The sequence below is a fragment of the Lepidothrix coronata genome, unplaced genomic scaffold, assembly GCF_001604755.1.
Source record: "Lepidothrix coronata isolate B3197 unplaced genomic scaffold, Lepidothrix_coronata-1.0 Scaffold255, whole genome shotgun sequence".
In the NCBI taxonomy this organism is placed as follows: Eukaryota; Metazoa; Chordata; class Aves; order Passeriformes; family Pipridae; genus Lepidothrix; species Lepidothrix coronata.
The window spans coordinates 843947-848592 of record NW_016690435.1 but is presented as its reverse complement, the minus strand read 5'-3'; the positions used below and the strand labels follow the sequence as shown (position 1 = coordinate 848592).

The following is a 4646-nucleotide window of genomic DNA, read 5'->3' as shown; positions in this document are numbered from 1 at the left end:
AGTTTTAACATTAATACCCAATTGAACAGGTTGAGGAATGATTGCTTTTTGTGAACGTGAACCCTAAATATTTCTAGGGTACTTTTCACTGCACCGTGTCAGGAGCAACTACTAGGCCAAAGAATTGTAGACTCTTTCTGGTTTCAGCGTCCAACACACCCAGCTGATCTTCAGTGGCTACAGCCAGCAGAAATATCATCTATATAATGACAACAAAAGACAGTCAGAAAATTGCATTAGTACAGGGAATAATGTTGGAAACATAAACCACTGACAAATTATAGAAATATCTTCATTTCCTGGGAGAGGGTTTTCTATGTATAACACTCATAAGGTTCTGCACGAATAATAGATGGAACTGAAAATGCAAATTTTTTCTCTATCACTGGGATCTAACTGGATTGTGAAAAGATAACCTGTCAAATCAATAATAACAATGGGTTATTCAGCAGAAAGCACAGAAGGGGTCAGTAAGCTAATGCTTACTAAACATGACTGCACCAACCCGTCTGAGATCATGCAACGGTTTTCATTTCACAGATTTTTTCTTTATCACAAACACAGGGGTAATTAAAGGATTCTGAGATGGTTCAATGTAATCAGCATCAAGCTGCCTTTTGACAAGCTGTTGCAGGGCCAACAGCTGTTCTGTAGGTAGGAGCCATTGCTTAAGTCACACAGGATCTGTATGTTCTAAAAGAAAACTCCGAGCAGTACCTCCTAGTATCACAACCCTAACCCTTGGAATGACTACAGAAGTTTGTTTGTTTGTTTGGACAATTAACAGCAAGCTTTGAGCAACCCTAAGCATTCACTAGTCAAATTATGCAAGCAATACGTCTGGTATGAAACAAGTAGTAGTCACAAGTAGTGAGGCTATTTTGCTGAGAACACAGCACATTGATCAACATAACTGGTCTGCTCTGGCCTCCAGCCAGGAGGCCTGAAGACACACTATTCACAACACTGCAGATGTTCTTTGAGAAGGCACGCAGGATGGCCTTGACAGTCTGTAAAGATCCCCCCTGCAACGAGCTTAACAAGCAAGGCAGCAACATCGACAACTCCTGATTTAAATGCTGGAAAACACAGAAAAGCTCAAAACGACCCTCACTACTGCCATAGCAGATGCAAATGCAATTATTTGATGGTGTAAGGACCTCACCCCGGCACAAGCCTGCATTATCTCTAGCTAATTATGTAACTAGCAACTTCAATAACTGTCACAGAATTTGTTTCTCTGCAGCATCTTGCAGCTTTTCCACGAACTGTAAGAATGGTTCCCGGGCACCTGGATGCATAGTGGTGCACCTTGCTCCGGGCTCTGCTAACCTTGCAGTCTGCACTAATGTTTGCTGGCTTATGGTTTTTACTCGCTCTAAAACTAGTGGTCTCCTGCACAGCTCGCACAGCTAAGGAACAACAGCAGTGGAAAAACTCCACTTGAGAATTAACTTTCATAAATTTCTGAAACAAGGCAGAAATAGAACACCAAATTTGTGTAAGAACCTCTTATTTAACTTCAGTCCTAATCATATGGCTAGTCAGACAGGGCAAGTCTTGAAATAACTAAAACTTCACCAGTTTTCGTAAGAGTGGAATTACGCATGGTGGAAATTTGAAGAATTCATATACCATTCAGAATAAGGATTCACTATGGTTCAACAGAATCATGTTACACATCTCTAAAATCTTGACACCGGCAGAAAGTATTTTTAAGTTTACACAGTCACACATTCATGTAGCTTTTCTCTCTCACACAATCTTTTTCCACTCCTGCATTCAGGTGGCCACCTCAAACACCCTCCTCAATCACACACACATTTTCAAGTAGTCATTGGCTGTGCACTTCTTATCAGTTTCATAATTCAAAGGAAATTTATGGCATAGCCGCCATCAGCAATCTGCAAATCCTGCATAACTCTCCATGTAAAAGACAAATACAGCAAGAAAGAACAGAATATTATCCTGGAAATCTTCAACCCTTCTCATAGAGCAATGATATTCTGTCATAAAGGTAATAAAACTACTTTTGCAGGGGGCAAGACTGTATCTCTTTCTGTCTCATCGTTCCATCTCCAAATCTTCTACCTGCACCCTGCCCCAGGGGGAAACAGCCAAATTTCATGTAAGACAAGCAAAATAGCAAACTATAGGAAATTCTTAATAACCTTCCGTAATATGCAAAAAGCTAAGCACGGATGTTCCATTATTTCTGATCTTACTTCAAGGGATTTTTTGTCGGTCTCCCTTTCTGTTTTTTGAAGAAAATGTTTGAGAATGCCATGAGCACACTGCATGCGTAACACCTATTGCTGTAAAAACAATGCAATCTTATTTGATTTATAAGTTGGGATATTGTTAACTTTAAGTTGTTTTTTCTCTTTTCCCTTTTTTCCGTGTTTTACCGTCTTTGCCTCCCCCCACGCCTCTCATTGCCGAAGGACGAAGGAGGGGGGAGGAGGGGCTGGGCTCACCCAGAGAGATCAGCAGAAGGAACTTAACTTAATCACAGGGTCTGCTTGAGAAAAAACAAAAACATAGGAGAGGGAGAGAACAGCTACAAACAGGCACGCTTCAGAGATTGGTGTAACGGGGAAAAAGAGAAACAGCTTTCCCGCTCCCCCAGCTGCACTCTCCGAAGCTTTTGCTACCGTCATTAACTCGCCACTCTGGTGGTCTAGTGGTTAGGGTGCAGGACTCTCACCGCTGTGACCCGGGTTCGATTCCCGGCCCCCCGGGCAGATGGAGCTCGTTAGCCCTGTGAGGCAATCCATCTAAGAGAAGGTCACTCTAAACAAACCTACGTTCTGAGACCCTCACTGCCACTGTCCGAGTTTCACTCGGCCCCGGCAGATGAACCTCAGGATTAAAGGGTGGGCTCAGTTCAGCACACGCTGTGTCTCACCTAAAAAATCCACTGCGCAGGCTCGAAGGGTCAATGACCTTTCCCAAATCTTCGCTCACGAAGACTGGCCATTATTAACTCGCCACTCTAGAAAGAGGAGCGGCACCAGGGAAAAAACACTCGCTGCAAAGAAGGGAAGGGGAACACACACCCCCCGAGACCATGGCTGTCAGCAGTGCGGGGGAAACAGAGCCCCCCCGCCGCCCGCCGCGCCCGGGGCCGCCGGCGTGCACGCGCACGGGCGCACCACTCCGAGCCGGGGCCGCGCAGGCGCCGCGACCACCGCCACTGCCCCGCCGCCCGGCACCGCCCCGGGTTCACTCAGCACGGCGGCGCAAGCACCCAGCGCCGTGAACAGAGCCACAAATGCGCAGCGCAGTCCCGCAGCACAGTTCAGATGAAAAGCTGGAAATGTCTTAAGGTGGAACTCAGTCATAGTGTTCGTAAAGTTCATCCCTGGTCCATCAGCAGTACTTTCACACTGCAGCTGTCGTCTCCGATCGTCCTGGATATGCACTGCCGAGATGCTAGCACCGCGTTCATGTTGGCGGGGCCGCTTGGTTGTCCCCAGCCCCGCTCCGGCTCCCTTCAACTCCGCTCGACTCCCTTTTTGCACGATTTCTCCGTATGATGGTATCTAGTAGCATTCTAATGTCCTCAGACTGTGCTTTAATGCCTTTTACTGTTCCAGATAACAATCGCCAAGTTGTAAGGAGGGAAGCAGCAACTTTTTCTCCTTTATAGGCAGCAGTAAAGAGCTTATCACTAAGTTCTTTCCAAGTAGAGATAGTAAAGGCAGTTACAGTGTTCGCTTCATATCCCTGGCTCTTACATGAAAGCAGCACCTGCCGCAAAGCCAGTTCGTCTAATTTCTCTCCCTTTTTTAAGCAGGATAGACTTCCATATAGATGCAACATTAGATCCCTCTTGTTCTCGGTGGCTCACCTGTCCAGGCGTCTTGTCTGGCTGGCCTGGCAGCTTCTCTACTTTTCTCATGTTACACCGAGCTCCGTCTCCGCGGCAACCTCCCATAACTTAACCCCATAACGTCTCCATTCTCCTTCATCAAAAACTGTATTAGGGTCCACAAGATAACTTTTAGCAACCCCCGTCGCAAGCAATCTTGGTAATTCTTTTTTCAAATCTATACCCTTAAGTCCCCGCTTTTCTAAAAAGCACTGGAGTAATAAAAGCACTGCTTGTCTTTCCATACCTATAAATCTTCAGCGCGCTGTTGCAACCCTTTACAAGACGTCGGCGGTGTTGTCGGCCGGGACCCTCCTATAAGGTCGCCCGGGGCACAGAGTCCAGCTCTTTTGCCTCTTGTGCTGCTGCAAGACCGACCGGCTACTGCGTTGGACCGTGGCTTCGGGGAGTGCAGATTTAACCTAGCTCCCGTTCAGGTTTCGGGGACTGCAGATTTAACTTAGCCCCTGTTCAGGCGCCATTTGTCGCAACGAGGGAAGAAAGAGACACTCAATATGAGAATCAACAAGCTTCGTTTATTGATCATTGCTAACAGCTTAATATATGCTTTATAATTAGCTCATACATATTGCAAAAGCTAAGCTCATTATTGGCTCTGGCTTAAATGTTGATTTCGCCTCTTACTCCCTCCTTTCGTTGACACCGGTGGTTCTTCGATGCCTTTTGTTTTGCTAATCACAACGTCCTTTTTACCAGCCAACTAACAACTACAAGGGCACTGTAACCTTGCTACCTTGCTAACCCTGCTCTC

The 4646-nt window shown here is 46.0% G+C and overlaps 1 protein-coding gene across 1 annotated transcript in view; it reads left to right on the top strand.

The window, feature by feature from the left end:
- Positions 1-4646, top strand: part of CUL9 (cullin 9) — a 36291-nt gene that overhangs the window by 8750 nt on the left and 22895 nt on the right. The window lies entirely within an intron of this gene.